This window comes from Bos taurus, chromosome 5, assembly GCF_002263795.3.
Source record: "Bos taurus isolate L1 Dominette 01449 registration number 42190680 breed Hereford chromosome 5, ARS-UCD2.0, whole genome shotgun sequence".
Lineage (NCBI taxonomy): Eukaryota > Metazoa > Chordata > Mammalia > Artiodactyla > Bovidae > Bos > Bos taurus.
Genome location: NC_037332.1, coordinates 94,622,694 through 94,642,178, shown reverse-complemented (window position 1 = coordinate 94,642,178; position 19,485 = coordinate 94,622,694). Strand labels below are relative to the sequence as shown.

Sequence of the window (19,485 nt, the reverse complement as noted above, 5' to 3'; positions counted from 1 at the left end):
CCATCATCAGGGTCTTTTCCAATGAGTCAGTTCTTTGTATCAGGTGGCCAAAGTATTGGAGTTTCAGCTTCAGCATCAGTCCTTCCAATGAATATTCAGGGTTGATTTCCTTTAGGATTGACTGGTTTGATCTCCTTGCAGGAGCTGGGAAAGTTTCAAAAATTTCTAAACTATCTCAAATGAAGGAGCTTGGAAATTTTCTAAACTATCTCATTTAATATATGAGGAAATAAAAGAGCTGAGTGCTGTGTTCCATATGACACAGCTAATAAGTCATGTCACCTGGATTACTGTGCTAAGAGTGATTCTGAAGTCATCTGGAGACCCTGCTGAAGAGGGACCCGGGTTCAATCCCTGGGTCAAGAAGATCCCTGGAGAAGGAAGTGGCAACAGGCCCCAGTATTCTTGCCTGGGAAATCCCATGGACAGAGGAGCCTGGTGGGCTACAGTCCATAGGGTTGTAAAGAGTCTGGCACAACTGAGCTCACACACACACACAAATACTTGCTCTTTCCTTTCTCTACTCTGCTGTCTTCTAGAGCAGTGCTTCCTGGGCTTTAATGTAGGTACAGGCTGAAATACACAGTCTGATTCAGTAAGCCTGGGGCACTAAGTCGTGTCCAGCTCTTTGCTACCCCATGGACCATATGTTGTCTGCCAGGCTCCTCTGTCCATGGAATTTTCCAGGCAAGAATACAGGAGGGGCTTGACATTTCCTCTTCCAGGGGATCTTCTCCACCCTGGGATTGAAGCCGGGGTGCTTGGGCAGGCGTTTTCTCCTCTTTGGCAGGCAGATTCTTTTACCTCTGAGCCACCCGGGTGGGTCTTAAGGGTCTGCCTTAAATTGGAGACCAAAGGGTAGCAAACTCCAGCCTGCAGACCAAATCCAACCCACAGCCTCTTATTGTAAACCGTGTTCCTCTGGAACGCAGTCCACTTCTGTTTGTTTACTTATCTATGGCTGCATTCAGGTGCCAATAACACAGTAGAGGAGGTGTGGTGGCAGAGACCAGAGGCCTGCAAAGGTTAAAATACTTACTATCTGGTCCTTTATATTTAGAAACAAAAATCTGCCAGTCCCAGTCTTGGAGCACAGGTTGTCCACTTTGCTGCATGTCACAGTGACCTACTGAATTTTTAAAAATCCAGACGCCCATGCCACACTCAGCATCTCAAGGGAATTAATTCAGGCCATTTGATTCAGGATCCCAAGGGAATAGGACATCATTTTTTTTTTTCCTTTTCTACATATATATCTTCTTAAAATATTTACTGTGGTATAGTTGCTTTGCAATGTTAGTTTCTATTGTACAGCAAAGTGAATAAACTATTACATACACATATTTTCCCTTTTTTGGATCTCCTTCTCATTTAGGTCACCACAGAGCACTGAGTAGAGTTCCCTCAGCTATACTGTGCGTGTGTACCCGCTTAGTCTCTTCAGTCATATCTGGACTCTTTGTGACCCTGGTAGGCTCCTCTGTCTATGGGATTCCCTAGGCAAGAATACTGGAGTGGGTTGCCATGAGCTCCTCCGGGGGATCTTCCCAACCCAGGGATGGAACCCACGTCTCTTATGTCTCCTGCATTGGCCGGCAGGTTCTTTACTCCTAGTACTACCTGGGAAGCCCGAGCTATACAGTATGTTCTCCTTAGTCTATTTTATACATAGTATCAAAGTATATGGACATTATTTTTTAAAATCATTTTTAAAAAGTCTCTGGGAAGTTGAGAACTACTATTTCAGAGCAAGCATTCACAAACGTTGGTGAACACAAAGAGTCACCTGACCTGACTCAAAAATGCAGAGTCCAGGGCCACATTCCAGGGAGTCTGGTCGGACCAGTCTGCCACGGGGCCCAGAGATCTACACAAATACACCAGTGTGTCTTCTACAGGGCCCCCAGCACCTCACTTCGAAAGTAACCGTGTCTTTGCAATGCCATAGAAACTTTCTTTCTGGAAAGTTCTACACCAGTTCAGGTGTTTACCGAATTCTGACTCACAACAGTGAATCATTTTTATAAAGTACATCCAGTACCAGGGACTGGACTTCTTACCAAGAAAAACGATCCTGCACACAAAATGTTTTACTGGTGCCCTGATTTTCTTAACCTCTGAGTGTCATTACTGCCATAAACTACAGAAAAAAAGACAAGCTTTTTCAGAATGAGTCACAGTCTCTACAATTTTATTTAAGACTTTTTTTTTTTTAAGAAGCTTTTTATTTTGTATTGGCGTATAGCTGATTAAGAATGTTGTGACAGTTTCAGGTGGACAGTGAAGGGACTCAGCCATACATATACATGTATCCATCCTCCCCCAAATTCTCCTTCCATCCATATAACACTGAGTAGAGTTCCACAGATTTTGCTTCTATAAATGTGAGAAAGGGATGTGGATGCTGCTGCTGCTACTGCTGCTAAGTCGCTTCGGTCGTGTCCGACTCTGTGCGACCCCACAGACGGCAGCCCACCAGGCTCCCCCGTCCCTGGGATTCTCCAGGCAAGAACACTGGAGTGGGTTGCCATTTCCTTCTCCAGTACATGAAAGTGAAAAGTGAAAGTGAAGTTGCTCAGTTGTGTCCGACTCTTAGTGACCCCATGGACTACAGCCCACCAGGCTCCTCCAACCATGGGATTTTCCAGGCAGGAGTACTGGAATGGGGTGCCATTGCCTTCTCCAGGGATGTGGATAACTGCTACTAAATGATTTGAAACACTTGGAGAGATTTGGATCCTTCTGACTGGGTTTGAGATCTGCCTGCAGATGTGGGAGACCTGGGTTGGATCCCTGGGTTGGGAAGATCCCCTGGAGAAGGGAAATTCTACCCACTCCAGTATTCTGGCCTGGAGAATTCCATAGACTTCCATAGAATTCCATAGTAATAGTACATGGGGTCTCAAAGAATCAAACATGACTGAGTGACTTTCACTTCACTTGCAGCATTAGTAGCTCATTTTCATTTTGTTGTAATATTGAAAAAAATTAGAATAACCCAATTTCTAGGGTATAAGCATAAGGGAACCAAATCTTTAATCAAATTATGATAAATGTATTCCAGACCCAATGCATTTGGTGACTGTACAATCTGCCCACTGGCAAGAACATCAGATCAGCAGTTTGTACATGCCCTTCACTCTCTCCATGCGCAGGAGTTGTGTGTGGCAATGGCTTTCAGAGAAGCATTCCTCCCCCTTTCAGGGCATTACTTGGACAAACAAGGAGATTAAAGCAAGAGGGGGGCTCCCACTAAGCCTGGGCTTTGCATCTGCTGACCACAAATAGTGTGGCTTCATCTAGGCCTTTCACAGTCTCACTGAAGAATCACCATCTTATCACTTATTTATCCTTTGTTTATCCTCCTGTCTACAAAATGTTTATTTGAATCCTGGTTGATTTGCGTGTTTAGAAATCTGTTTCAATGGAGGGTGCAACCAAACAAAAAGAAGAAAAGTGAAAGAAAGCACTTGGAAGGCATTGTTTGCTGCTTCTGTTCCTTGAGATTCAAAGAAATCAAAATATCTCCTGTACTTTGAACAAAAAGCCCACCATACACCTTCCAGCCACAAAATTCATTTGGGTATATGGATTGAATATCTAGACTTCCACTGGACAAACATATTTTTGGAAAGGGTGAAATACATTGTTGGTTTTTTGTTTTTTTTGTTTTTTTTTTTTTAAGAAGAGGAGATGCTGAGCATTAAAGAGTGCAGCTGGAAGGAAACAGGCTCGGGTCACTCTGCTTGTGGTGAAGAATAGTTCTTAAGCAGGCAATTGGCGGGTGCTTGCTATTCCCCAAAAATACCATGGACGTGGGAGCCTGGTAGGCTGCAGTCCATGGAGTCGCCAAGAGTCGGACACGACTGAGCAACTTCCCTTTCACTTTTCACTTTCATGCATTGGAGAAGGAAATGGCAACCCACTCCAGTATTCTTGCCTGGAGAATCCCAGGGACGGGGGAGCCTGGTGGGCTGCCGTCTGTGGGGTCGCACAGAGTCGGACACGACTGAAGCGGCTTAGCAGCAGCAGCAGCAGTTTCAGAATTGAGAGAAAATCAACAGAGGTCGTACCCCTGTTGGCCACAAGATGGCAGGACTTCAGCACTTTCCTGAAAATGAAAGGCATCCTCTTGCCATCAGGGTTAATATCGCTAGATGGTAGTAATTTAGGCTTGACTCTCTCCTCTCAAGAGACTTGACACTCTCATAACTGAAATACAAATACGGTTCAAGGACTTCTGTTTTATAGTTTTAAAATGTCAAGAGTCAGCCATTCATGTAATATAGTTGGCATCCACAAATGGAAAAATATGGGGAAAGTTCTGGCTTTATTTATTAATGGGTCTCTCAACTCTCTCGTTGGATGAGGTCTGGGGAACCGCCTGGATGCTGTGCTCCTTTGTCAAGGGTTTCTCAGAAGCAGCAAGTAGGAAGACTGCCATTGCAGGTACTGTTTTTGCACCTTCCACAAGAAAGCGTGGGGAAGCAAGGGGGGCAAACTTTCAGGGCAGAAATAAAGGGGAAATTGTTGAAGGAGGAATTGTGTTTGCACTTGGAGGCATGAAGGACAGACACGGAGCTGCCTCAAGCTTAGCAGAAAACCATGAACACATAAAGCTGTACCGCAGTGATTCATCCACGTGTCCAACCAATCTTTATTCAAAACTATTGACTTCCTAGGAATGTGATGTTCCCAGGAACGGAAAGAGGGACAAAGCACAGTACTGCCTTCAAAGAGCTGTTAGACTGTATCTAGAGATGACTGAGAAAAAGGAAATCTGTATATGACAGCTTGACGAACACACAGAACAGAACCAGTTATGGAACAACTGGGAAGGAAACTGGACAAGCTGCAAGCAGATGAAGAAGACAGAGGACAGCAGGCAGGATTAATACCAAGGAAGAGGAGACAGTGAGATAAGATAGAGATTAGAAAACGAAGTCACCCTAGGGCGTTGAGGGTTTAACGTTTGCAATCCAGTTAGGGCCCGCTGTGAAACTAAAATCAAAAGCAGAAGCAAAACAACTGAGAAATGGGATATTTCCTGCCATATTAGTAAACGAAGGATGCCACAGCCCTCAGTGATTGCAGTCTTGCAGTCGAAAGCCCTGAGAGAATTTAGGAAGGAATGAATACCTGCCATCTGTAGCAGCCATCAGACTGCAGCCGCTCCCAGACCACTGAGGTGCATGTCAAAGGAATGATTTCAGTAAGCCCACACGCTTGCATCTTCCCTTACACAGAAAAGTGCTAAATTCTTTGCAACACTTGGTTTGCCTTTAATTCACAATAATCTTTTGACGTTCAGACTACCTGCCCTTTGTTTTTCACAAAGCTTCTGTGTAACCTGGCTCCCCACTTCGCCTCCTCAGAGCAGTTCTCTCACGGTCACAGGAGATACTGCCTTCTGGACTTGAAGTCCTAAGAATTCCCACCGAATAAAACTTTTTTTTTTTTTTAAACTTTACATAATTTTGTATTAGTTTTGCCAAATATCGAATAAAACTTAACTTTCAACTTTAAGGTTATTAATCTTTTTAAGTCCACACAACATAACTGAAGAAGGAATTCATAGGGCCTGGACTCCATCTTAGGCCTGTTCATGCTGATCATGCTTGGCCACCTTTCCAATGGACTCTGAATTCTGTGTTTAGTGCCTATGAAAACAACAACAGAAGGATAAGACCCCCTCCAGACCGGGGAACCTTGAAGATCATATCTAGGTTACTCATTGCCTAAGATAAAACATACACTAATCACCCCTTCCTCCAGACAGGCCATAAATTTTTCTGTATCTATTGGAGTGTAACCTCAGGTTTATTGATTATTGGCTAATTGTTTGACTGTTTGAGCACATAGCACGTGAATCATGGGGTTATTGGGATTGTATTTTCCTTGGTTTGTGTAAGTCTCAAGGAATTTGGAGTGGTGGGTTCAGACATATACACATCGGGTATAAAAGATTTTCACAAATGCTGGTCGGGGTCCTTGGCTAAGAGGAGACTCTGCCTTGGGCCCGCCAGTGTAATAAACTGCACTCCACTATCTGCATTGTCTTTCTGAGTGAGTTTGTTTCCCAGAATGCATGGCTACAACATAACTACAACCACAAACCCTTGGGTTTCAACCCTGACCCCAAGACGGGCTAGCCATAGGATCTTTGCTGTCAGGCAAATCTTTCTGAGCCTGATGTTTTGATCTGTAAAATGGAGCCTGTAGTGACTAACGCAGGGGGTTACTGAGAATATTAAACGGGAAACGTGAGTGGATGCATTGCTGGCCAAAATCTTGGCTTTCTCTGCCCACCGAAGCTGAATAAAAAATGAAGGAGACAGAGTTTGGGGGAAATAGAAAGGTGGCTTTAGTTCTCAGACAGTGGAGAGGGGATCACAGGAGGTTCACACTTCAAGAAATGAGGACTCCCAGTCAAGAGTCAGTGATGAGGAACAAAAGTGTTAGGATCTTGTCACAAATAGGCATAGGCTGGCGTCAGTAACGCAGTAATTGAGTCTGGCAGTTTGGTAGCTCTGAGGCCTGCTTTCTGATAATATAACTACAAAGAGAAGGGTGTTGTAAGGGTAAATACCAGACACAGGATGTATTTAGCATAGAGTCAAAGGAAAATAGGTGCCAAGTGTAGCTTCTGCAGAGTTAGGGGGCAGAAAACAAATTTAGTTACAGACATACAGGGTTAGGAATGGTTAAGAAAACAAAACAAACTAGGAATGTTCAAGCCTGCTCACTGTTCTCTTTATCTTCCTTATTCTCAGGAAAGGGGAAGAAGAAAAAAACACCTCATCCCTCTTTTCTTCCTCTTCACTGCAACAGATGTGCCTGGCGCACACGGTTGACTACAGACCATCTATTGCTTTACTTCTCTGTCCAAGCGTTTACAAAGTTAGCAGAAAATGTAAGGAGGATAAGGGACACCCATGCTGGGCACACAAACCCATTGCGAAGTTGACCCCCGACCCTTCAACACCTCCTCGGCACTAGGAACTGTAGGAAGAGTTAAGTGACAGCCTGGGCTCCGGGTCCTGAGAAAGACGGAAGCATTTCACCAAGGAGACCATTTTGCTACCGCAGATATGAAGACACACTCCTTGTGACAGACAGACAGAGAGACAGAGTGAGTCTAGACAGTGAACCCTCCTGTCCGCACACTCACATGCCCGCCTCCTCTCGGTCACATGACGCTCTGAGATGTGTGTCCTGCTCTTGGGTTCTCTGTGCATGTGTGTGTCCCTATACGCACGTCTCCCCATAGATCTGTATGTATACTGGGTTGGCCAAAAGTCTGTATTTTTCATACCGACTTATGGTATGAAAAACTCAAACTCTTTGGCCAACCCAATAATTCAAACACTGCTCATTTCCAACCGAAAACCCTGTCTCTTCTCATTTCCAACCTGGAAGCTAGATATAGCCTTTTCCTATGGTCTACATAAAGGAAATTCACTTTCTCAAGTATTAGGGGGTGGTGTTAAATTTACCGATGGGTTCCTCTCTGCTAAGCATTTCTTTGTCTTTAAATGTTCTTTCATCATGCCCTCTACCACCGATTGGGGCTCTCTCCTCTTTGACGTTCTGCTGCACTACAGTGGGCACTGCACTTGCCCACTCCCACCTCTATCTTACTCCACCTCCCCCTACTTTCCCATGTACTTTGACTGTCAGGTTAAGACACTTTCTTAATGTACAGATTCAACAAAAGTGGTCTCTTCCCACAAAACAATTCCTGTGCCAGTAATTATAAAGGTTAATTTTTGTTTCATATTATAATGCCTCCATAAATGTAATCACATACCTAATTATATATATTTATAAATTTTCTTTTAACATAAAATGGGATTATAGAGTCATATTACACATACTGTTTTGTGATTTTTAGTTGCTTCTCAATTTTATATTTTATTTTTACAAGGCTTCCCTCTTAGCTTAGTTGGTAAAGAATCTGTCTGCAATGCAGGAGACCCCAGTTCGATTTCTGAGTCAGGAAGATCCCCTGGAGAAGGGATAGGCTACTCACTCCAGTATTCTTTGGCTTCCCTTGTGGCTCAGTTGGTAAAGAATCTTCCTGCAAAGTGGGATACCTGGATTTGATCCCTGGGTTGGGAAGATCCCCAGGAGAAGGGAAAGGCTACCCAACTCCAGTATTCTGACCTGGAGAATTCCAGGAACTATACAGTCCATGGGGTCACAAAGAATCAGACACAACTGAGTGACTTTCACTTTCACTTTTCAGAAATCAATCACACTTTTTCATTACTGCATACAATTAACACTTTAATGAGAGACAAGGTAGATTTCTTTGTGCACAACTTTGGTAAATGGAAAGATACAACATAAAATAATTCAGGGTTATGATGTGAATTCATCAGCTAAGATATTAGAGACATTTATTTGCTTAGAAGAGCTATGAAATTACTATAAATTACATTAGCTATATAATACTAATAAGGAAAACTGCTCATACTTCATCAACATTTTTCTGTGTAGCAGGAACTATTTCTAACCATTTGTATGCATCATAGAAATAACCTACTACAGCTATTCCACGGGAGTAACCTACTATGGATAGGCTACTGTGGTGGCTCAATGGTAAAGAATCTGCCTGTTAATGCAGGAGACGCAGATTCTATCTCAGAATCAAGAAGATCCTCTGGAGAAGGAAATGGCAGCCCACTCCAGTATTTTTGCTTGGGAAACCCATGGACAGAGAAGCCTGGTGGGCTATAGTCCATGGGGCCGCAAAAGAGTCAGACGTAACTTAGCAACTAAACAACTGCCTACTATGTAGTAGACTATTTGGTCATTCTGTTGCAGAGAGGCGGACCCCTTCCAGGGCCCGAAACTGGGCTCTTGTCTAACACTCGGAAATGAATTGTCCGAGGAGACACATGTGCTGACAAAGCAAGAGATTTTATTGGGAAAGGGCGCCCGGGTGGAGAGCAGTAGGGTAAGGGAACCCAGGAGAACTGCTCTGCTGCATGGCTCGCAATGTTGGGTTTTATGGTGATGGGATTAGTTTCCGGGTGGTCTTTGACCAATCACTCTAATTCAGAGTCTTTCCTGGTGGCGCACGCATCGCTCAGCCAAGATGGATGCTAGCGAGAGGGATTCTGGGAAGTGGACGGACACGCAGTGTCTCCTTTAGGCCTTTCCCGAACTCTTCCAGTTAGTGGTGGCTTATTAGTTCCGTATTCCTTATCAGGATCTCCTGTCATAAAACAACTCATGCAAATGGTTACTATGGTGCCTGGCCAGGGTGGGCGGTTTCAATCAATGTGCTTCCCCTAACAACTCTGAGGCACACGAAAGTAGATACATTGGTCAAGGTAACAGCCTCTTAAGTGACATTGCCCAAATGCAAGGCGTCTGGCTGTAGAGTCTATATTGTTAGTCACTGTGTGGCCAATCACATCGTAGGTCCAACAGGAAAAACACTGCACAGTCTTGATTGCCAGGGGCCTGCACCAGGTCATTGACCAAAGTTACTAAGAGTTCTCCCTCCCAGGAGAGCTCCAGCTGACCCTGATGGGGCTCTCTGTGCTGCTCCAAATTGGGCAGTCAGGCCAAAAGAGACAGGTAGCAAGCAGGCAGAACAAACAGGATAAGGTCTGCTGAGCAAGGCGCAGTGCCGAGAGTAGAATGGGGAAAAACAAAACCAAGAAAAACTGAAAGGAGTTGAAAGAGAGTTTGCAGAGGAACACTGCCAGGTACCTGGCCCTGCTGAAACAGCCTCTGGGTGAGCATGGCGAATCTCAGTACCTCCCAGCTCTGAGCCCGGAGCCTAGAATAGCTGCAAGAAGGCGAGCTGCCAGGGAGGCACTTACAACAGCCAGAGCCGAGAGCACTTAATCAGATGCATCCGGTTTGTGTCCACAAGATACTAGGTGGAAATATGTGGTCAACTGCAATGAATTGGCATGCCCCGAAGTGGGCCAGCCCTCGCCGGAAGCCAGATCTCCTGCAAGTGGAAACCTAATCTCTCTTTCCTCTGAGTGCCTGCCACACAGCTAATTGATTCTGCATATTTTATCCCTTTATAATAGACTCTCTAATGAAGAGGAAATATTTCTGCCTTGTGATGACTGAACAGAAACTCAGAGTATCAGCTAGCCATACTATATCCATGGAACACTCAGGTCATGGACGCCATCAGACAAGGCCAGTCCCCTGCCGATGGCATGTCACAATCCTGCTGGTGTCATCCGGTACCATCAGCCCCAGGGAGGTCAGCCTAGAAAGCAAGACACCAGTATGAAGATGGTCAACATGACCTTTAGAACTGATGAGACTCCCCCTGGTGGCCCAGGTGGTAAAGAATCTTATTGCAATGCAGGAGACAGGTTCAATTCCTGGGTCAGGAACATCCCCTGGAGGAGGGCATGGCAACCCACTCCAGTATTCTTGCCTGGAGAATCCCATGGACAGAGGAACTTGATGGGCTTATATATAGTCCATGGGTCGAAAAGAGTCAGACCCGATTAAGTGAATAAAGTACACACTTTTCTGCCAGAAATTCTTACAAATGATGTATTGTCATTGTTGCCAGTTGATTTCAAGATCTGATTGGACTGCAATCTACAAATGAACTATATCCAGGGACTTTGGGTGTTTACTATTGTTTGGGATATTTTCTTGTCCTGAGTAAGACTGCATGGTAGATATTCTCTGTCCCTCTCCAGATTTCCTTCACCAGGCCGGACTGCCTGTCTCCCTCTTTCTATTACTGTTGCTCTCCCCTCCAGAAGGTTGCCTCTTTACCAGCATATACCTGGGGAATTATGCTGTTCCCCCAAGTGTTCTATGGCCCACAACAGACTGAAGTGGGCTTATAACAGCTGGTCCTCCTTGCCTCTGGGCAGAGCAAGTCTTCTGTTGCAATTACATACTTAAATTCTCTGTAGGATCTGTCTGAAGCTAGGATTCTCCTAATATTATGGTTTTACCTAGCTTCTTCTCCTGCCCTTCTTCCCTTGAGGTTTTTCCTGAAAGCCTCCCCTTAAGAAATCACCTGTACAGAAATCCTTGCCTCAGGCTCCATGTCTCAGGAATCCAGCCTAAAACAGCATGTAAGACATTTTTGTCAACAAAAGTGTTAGTTGCTCAGTTGTGTCTAATTCTTTGCAACCCCGTGGACTATAGCCTGCCAGGCTCCTCTGTCCATGGAATTCTCCAGGCAAGACTACTGGAGTGAGTTGCCATTTCCTCCTCCAGGGGATCTTTCCAACCTAGGGATCAAACCTAGCTGTCATGCATTGCAAACAGATTACCATCTGAGTCACCAGGGAAGCTTGTCAACAAAGCCCATAAGTTATGTCCATGGCACTACAAGCAACACAGTGCAATATCTCTCAAACACTCAGCTCTTCACCTGCACTATTTGACCATATTTGCATATGACTGATGCAACTATTTATCTAAAAGTTGTTTTTAAATGGCTTTTAAACTACTTTTTAAAATGAGTATTTCTGAAGCACGCATTTGAAATTCTAATTAAAATTTTAATATACACTAAAATATATATATATTCATCTAAATATCATTTCATCAACCATCATATGCACATGGTACAAACAGGATAAAAGTAAAAGTGCATCCATCTGATTTGAAAAATCTGTTTTTACTGGTTTATAGTATTTCTGCAGAGCTGTGTTCATATCTGGGAATTGGTGATGGACCAGGAACCCTGGCATGCTTCAGTCCATGGGGTTGCAAAGAGTCTGACATGACTGAGCGACTGAACTGACTGTGTTCATATTAGACATGGAATAATTTATTGTCGGTTTTTTTAAAAATTCAATACATATTTTTGAATTTTATCTTAATTTCTGATCCTGCCAATAATCCTAAGAGTCATGCTGATGACATAGAATAAAAAAAGGAAAGAAGTATCCATTTTTAAACAAAACAAAAATAGGGACTTCCCTGGTGGTCCAGGGGCTGACTCTTGACAGTGCAAGAGGCCTGGGTTCGATCCTTGGTCAGGGAACTAGATCCCACATGCTGCAACCAAAGATTTCAAATGCCACAGCAAAGATTGAAGATCCCATGTGCCACAACTAAGAACTGGAGGAGCCAAATACGTAATTTTTTTTTTTTTGAGGATTTAATTAATTTTATTTTATTTTTAAACTTTACATAATTGTATTAGTTTTGCCAAATATCAAAATGAATCCACCACAGGTATACATGTGTTCCCCATCCTGAACCCTCCTCCCTCCTCCCTCCCCATACCATCCCTCTGGGTCGTCCCAGTGCACCAGCCCCAAGCATCCAGTATCGCGCATTGAACCTGGACTGGCATCTCGTTTCATACATGATATTTTACATGTTTCAATGCCATTCTCCCAAATCTTCCCACCCTCTCCCTCTCCCACAAAGTCCATAAGACTGTTCTATACGTCAGTGTCTCTTTTGCTGTCTCGTATACAGGGTTATCGTTACCATCTTTCTAAATTCCATATATATGCGTTAGTATACTGTATTGGTGTTTTTCCTTCTGGCTTACTTCACTCTGTATAATAGGCTCCAGTTTCATCCACCTCATTAGAACGGATTCAAATGTATTCTTTTTAATGGCTGAGTAATACTCCATTGTGTATATGTACCACAGCTTTCTTATCCATTCATCTGCTATAGGACATCTAGGTTGCTTCCATGTCCTGGCTATTATAAACAGTGCTGCGATGAACATCGGGGTACATGTGTCTCTTTCCCTTCTGGTTTCCTCAGTGTGTATGCCCAGCAGTGGGATTGCTGGATCATAAGGCAGTTCTATTTCCAGTTTTTTAAGGAATCTCCACACTGTTCTCCATAGTGGCTGTACTAGTTTGCATTCCCACCAACAGTGTAAGAGGGTTCCCTTTTCTCCACACCCTCTCCAGCATTTATTATTTGTAGACTTTTGGATTGCAGCCATTCTGACTGGTGTGAAATGGTACCTCATAGTGGTTTTGATTTGCATTTCTCTGATAATGAGTGATGTTGAGCATCTTTTCATGTGTTTGTTAGCCATCTGTATGTCTTCTTTGGAGAAATGTCTATTTAGATCTTTGGCCCATTTTTTGATTGGGTCATTTATTTTTCTGGAGTTGAGCTGTAGGAGTTGCTTGTATATTTTTGAGATTAGTTGTTTGTCAGTTGCTTCATTTGCTATTATTTTCTCCCATTCTGAAGGCTGTCTTTTCACCTTGCTAATAGTTTCCTTTGATGTGCAGAAGCTTTTAAGTTTAATTAGGTCCCATTTGTTTATTTTTGCTTTTATTTCCAATATTCTGGGAGGTGGGTCATAGAGGATCCTGCTGTGATGTATGTCAGAGAGTGTTTTGCCTATGTTCTCCTCTAGGAGTTTTATAGTTTCTGGTCTTACGTTGAGATCTTTAATCCATTTTGAGTTTATTTTTGTATATGGTGTTAGAAAGTGTTCTAGTTTCATTCTTTTACAAGTGGTTGACCAGATTTCCCAGCACCACTTGTTAAAGAGATTGTCTTTAATCCATTGTAATTTTTTAAGAGAAGCAGAAATAATTCAAAAATCCTTTTGTATCTGCATTTTGTCATCAATGTTTGAATTTTCCTAGGTCATCTGACATGTTTCTGTTACCTCATTTAATGATTAAATTAAAGTTCATTTAACAAGAAGAGATCTAAAAACTTGAAATACTTAGGATGATAATGTAACATCACTCAGTTCAGATGCTTTCCTCGAAGGAGGAAGAGGCATCAGTGGCCATCTGCTCAGGTTACTGGGACCATGATTATCACAGCTGGGAGCTGAGTCAAGGATATAATCTTCAAAGAGAGACTTGCAGGATGCACCACTTTATCACCAAAGGCAAACAGATAATAAAGACCCTGGGATAGTGGCTCTTTCTCTTGGCTTTTTCCATCTTCACTGGATTGACTGTGGAATTTTTAATGACTCTTCTGATAAACAGAGTATGTCAATGTGGACGATGAGCCAGTTGTCAACAAAATACTTTAGGGTCAAGGCTTTGTTCCTCATCTCCAGCATAATAGACTTTCTCAACCACCTAGCCATCACACATTCCTCCTGGAACAATTCCAGCACAGAGGGGCTAGAACCTTGAGATCTACTCTATCTTGAGAAGCAAGCTTTGTACACTTGCAAAAATTGCTACAGGTTGAACCCAATGGGACAAGTTTAAAATTAGAGACTATGAAAGAGCAGAGACTATGACTCAGGAAAATGAGTACAGTTCTGGTAAAATAGTTCCTACTTACTGTATCTTAAAATTCTTTCCAAAATAAAAAATTATTTTTAAAGAATATGAATTTTAAATAATTTTTAAAGAGTGAACTTCTTAATGTTTTTATCCATCTGTGCATGCCTTGTTGAATGACAAAATCTGCTGACAGCTGAACTTAAGATCCACTAATACATCAATTAATCTCTTTGCATGTTTTCTTGTGTGAGACAGTGTATAATCTAGGTGTCATCCTGATGTTTAATCTTGAGGTAGCAAGCAGTTTTCTTTTACAAGGAATTTGTTTTAATTTCCCAATAGTTCAATCACTCAGTCATTTCCAACTCTTTGTGACCTCATGGACTAGAGCACGCCAGGCTTCCCTGTCCATCACCAACTCCCAGAGCTTGTTCAAACTCATGTCTATCGAGTCAGTGATGCCATCCAACCATCTCATCCTCTGTCACCCCCTTCTCCTCCTGCTCTCAATCTTCCACAGCATCAGGGTCTTTTCCAATGAGTCAGTTCTTCACATCAGGTGGCCAAAGTATTGGAGCTTCAGCTTCAACATCAGTCCTTCCAATGAACATTCAGGACTAATTTCCTTTAAGATTGACTAGTTTGATCTCCAATAGTTACATAAGTTTAAATTTTTTAGTATGATCCTTTTATATTCATTCATCCCTAGAAATGTCCTCAGTATTAAGGTCTTAGCCCTGAGTAGATATTTTTTTTCATACAGGCTCTTGATTGCTACAGTAGTTGCTTGAGTGGCCTGTCTTTGCTTCCATCGCTCAATAGTTATAGCCTTGGGAATGTAATTCCCTCCGTCCTTGTAGTCTTCTAATTTAGTTGAGTAAACATGATAACCAAAAGCCAAACCAGCCCTCTCTGTGTTGTGAGATATAGATTACAATATGAGAACTTTGAATTATATATTTTAAATTAAAAAAATAAGAATTAACCTTTATTTTCCTGTCACATGTAGATAGATACAGGTGCCTGAGGCTGGGGGAAGGGCAGATTCTAAGTTACATTCTAGGTACAAAGTAGGTGACAGCCATGGATTTTTGCCTGAGATTTCATGCAAGAAACTTGACCTAAACATAATACCAATAATTCATAGGCTAACAGCAAATATTGGTAGACACCTCTATTCCTAGTTTGAGTTCTTTGTCAAGCACACCAAGGGGAAGAAACAATGAAGATGTAATCAGATAAGACAAGAAAGAAGCCAAAATAACTCAAAATTATCGAGGCTATTTGAATCTCACATTAGGTGTATTTTTTGCCTTGAAATGTTAGCTAATGATAATGTGGAGCCATTGCAATTAGTAAGACATTTAGAATCTAAGCAACCAGAAAATGCAGACAAACCTTTGCAATTTTTTCCACTGATGCTTCAAGCCACATAAAAACCAATTTGCTGATCTTTCTAGTGATAATAAGTGACTCACAATAATATGCTACCCATAAAATATGTTTCCTAAAATAAAAAAATATTTAATCTGTTCCTTTTAGGCAAAGATTTTAACAAGTGAGAAACTACCTACTTTTAAAAAGAGCTCCTTGACATGCAAAGTACATTTTGAGAACTGCTATCTTCTCGTGTCTCCATCACTGTGTGATTTGGAAAATGGTATATGTGTGTCATCTATGAAATTTTCATATTCACACACTTAAAAATATGACCACAGATTTACTTAAGCAGTTTCAAAAAATTTCCAAAGAGCTTTGATGCATTTTAAGTCATTTTCTTAAAATATAAAAACACAACATATTTCCACTTATGTTCAAGAAGAATGAGTGCATTTGGGGAGATAGAAATATAACAGCTATGTTCCAACAAAAATTTCTGTATAATTGATATATGGAATACAAAAATCAGTACCATGATATGGTAAGCATGAAAAACTATGTACTTCATTCATTTGCATCTATTTATAATTGAAGACATCTTTTTTCAGATTGGATAGCCATTCGAATCAATTTTCAAAATAAAATGCATTTAAGAACTTCTGTTTCTGCCAAAGACAGTAATAGTAACCAGATTTACCCTCTAGCATGAAATTATTTTTTAAGAAACAGACACAATAAATAAAATGATCATTTTTATACCACTGGAATTCAGGCATAAAGAGCAGTGACTCATGACAAGCAGTGAACAAATAAAATATACCCCTGATTGTGCCAACTTACTGTTTTAAAAAAGTGATTTGCAGGAACTAAAGGTGGGAAAACTGAGGTGGTGCCAAGTTGAGGAAACAAGCTCTGGGTCTGGGAAGACTAAAGTGGCTAGAGTTTACAGGACAGGGTACCAGAGAAGAAAGCTGCAAAGGGAGATTAGCCCAGAGATCTGCAAAAGGTGTATTCTCAAGTGATCTGCAGAACACTTAGTGCACACATGTGAGGAAATTACTCATTTCCAGGAAAGAACTGCCGATTAGAAGGAACAACAGTCAACGCTCACACAGGGCTGGAGATGGTTCTAGTTCCCACTAGCCAGATGGAGAAACCTCATAATTAATAGTGCACTGGGTAGAGTTCTCAGAAATCTTGAGGTATTGCATCATGATGGGGATTAATTCACCTGCTCAGGTCCCACAAAACAGATCAAAAACAGTCTCTACAGAATAACCAATTTCCAAATAGGTTCTCAGCTGCTTCTTGGTTTTTTGGTTAAGATCAAGTGTAGTGTGGGGGCTTCCCAGGTGGCACAGTGGTAAAGAACCCCCCTGCCAATTCAGGAGATGTATTAGATGCAAGTTCAGTCCATGGGTCAGGAAGATCCCCTGGAGGAGGGAATGGCAACCCACGCCAGTCTTTTTACCTAGAGAATCCCATGGACAAAGAGGCTGGTGGGCAGTTCATGGGGTCATAAAGAGTCTGACGCAACTTAGCACAAATTACTATTTATTAAGATAGACCATATTTGGGGTCATAAAACAAGATTTAACAAAATTAAAAGGATTTAGATCTTACAAAGTATGTTCTTTAACCAGAATGGAGTTAAATCACAAATTAATAATAGAAACGACTCTGGAAAATCCTCAAATATTTGTAAATTAAGTAGCCCGTGGATCAAGGAAATTAAAGAGGAAATTACAGTGTTTTCAACTAAAACACCATACCAGACTAAAAGATGCTTGCTCCTTGGAAGAAAAGCTATGACCAACCTGGACAGTATATTAAAAAGCAGAGATATTACTTTACCAACAAAGGTCCATCTAGTCAAAGCTATGGCTTTTCCAGTAGTCATGTATGGACGTTAGAGTTGGACTATAAGAAAGCTGAGGGCCAAAGAATTGAAGCTTTTAAATTGTGGTGTTGGAGAAGACTCTTGAGAGTCCCTTGGACTTCAAGGAGATCCAACCAGTCCATCCTAAAGGAAATCAGTCCTGAATATTCACTGGAAGGACTGATGTTGAAGCTGAAACTCCAATACTTTGGCCACCTGATGCAGAGAACTGACTCATTGGAAAAGACCCTGATGCTGGGAAATATTGAAGGCAGGAGGAGAAGGGGACAACAGAGGATGAGATGGTTGGATGGCATCACTGACTCAATGAACATGGGTTTGGGTGGACTCTGGGAGTTGATGATGGACAGGGAGGCCTGGCGTGCTGCAGTCCATGGGGTTGCAAAGAGTCAGACATGACGGAGTGACTGAACTGAGAATATACCAGACTTGTGTTAGTGTTTGTTGCTCAGTCATGTCCAACTCTTTGTGATCCCATGGACTGTAGCCCACAGGGCTCCTCTGTCCATGGGATTCTCTCGGTAAAAATACTGGAGTGGGTTACCATTTCCTGCTCCAGGGGATCTTCCCATCCCAGAGATCAAACTCAGGTCTCCTGCATTGCAGGCTGATTCTTTACCCACTGAGTGTGCTGTGATTAGTTGCTCAGTTGTGTTGGACTCTTAGCAAACTCCTGGACTGTAGCCTGCCAGACTTCTCTGTTCATGATATTCTCCAGTTAAGAATACTGGAGTGGGTTGCCATGCCCTCCTCCAGGGAATCTTCACACCCCAGAGATCAAACCCAGGTCTCCCGCAGATTATTTATGGTCAGGCAGATTCTTTATGGTCTGAGCCACCAAGGAAACCCTTACCCCTGAGAGATGCATCTAAATCAGTGGTTCCCGACTAGGAGTAATTTTGCTCCCTCTCCCTCAGGGGACATTTAGCAATGTCTTGAGACATTTTTGCTTGTCACAGTGGTGAAGGGTGAGGAGTGAGGGATCTTACTGACATCTAGAGAGTAGAAATAAAGGGTTCTGTTCAACATTCTACAATACACACAACTTCCCATTAAAAGAATCATCTGCCCCCAAATGTCAATAATGCTTGCATTAAGAAATTTTGATTTCAAGCAATAATTAGGGGGAACTTAATAGTACTAAACACCTATATTCAGAGAAGGCAATGGCACCCCACTCCAGTACTCTTGCCTGGAAAATCCCATGGACAGAGGAGCCTGGTGGGCTGCAGTCCATGGGGTCACCAAGAGTCGGACATGACTGAGCGACTTCACTTTCACTTTTCACTTTCATGCATTGGAGAAGGAAATGGCAACCCACTCCAGTGTTCTTGCCTGGAGAATCCCAGGGATGGTGGAGCCTGGTGGGCTGCCGTCTATGGGGTCGCACAGAGTTGGACATGACTGAAGCGACTTAGCAGCAAACACCTATATTACAAAAGAAAAAACATCACAAATAAGTTAATTCAGCCTCTGCTTTAAGAAGCCAGAATAAAGAAGCAAATTAAACACAAAGTAAGAAGAATAAAATAAATAGCAAAGACCTGAGCATAAATCAATTAATGAAACCAAATATTGATTCATTATGATCAATAATATTTATAAATCTTTAACCAGACTGATCAGGAAAAAAAATAAAGAGGACACAAATTATCATATCAGAAATGAAAGAAGTGCTAAAGGGGTAATAAGTTCATTCAATAAGAAATAGATAACTTTAATAGGCATATCTATAAAATATATTAAACTTTTAATTAAAAAATTTCCAACTAAGAAAATTCTAGCCCCAGATGGCTTCACTGGTGGATTCTTGAAAGTAATGAAGAAGGCCATCATACTAATTCTGTACAAATCCTTCCTGAGTATTACAGAACTGGTGAAGTGAGAGTGAAAATTGCTCAGTTGTTTCTGACTCTTTGCAACCCCCTGGACTATACAGTCCATGGAATTCTCCAGGCCAGAATACTGGAGTGGGTAGCCGGTCTGTTCTTCAGGGGAATCTTCCCA

General features: G+C 42.1%; 1 non-coding gene across 1 annotated transcript; it reads left to right on the top strand.

The window, feature by feature from the left end:
* The first annotated feature begins 7,288 nt into the window (after positions 1 to 7,288).
* MIR2285DM (microRNA mir-2285dm) lies at positions 7,289 to 7,354 on the top strand. The gene has a single exon (NR_162427.1). It is a non-coding gene; the product is annotated as a microRNA mir-2285dm (primary transcript).
* Positions 7,355 to 19,485: the final 12,131 nt, after the last annotated feature.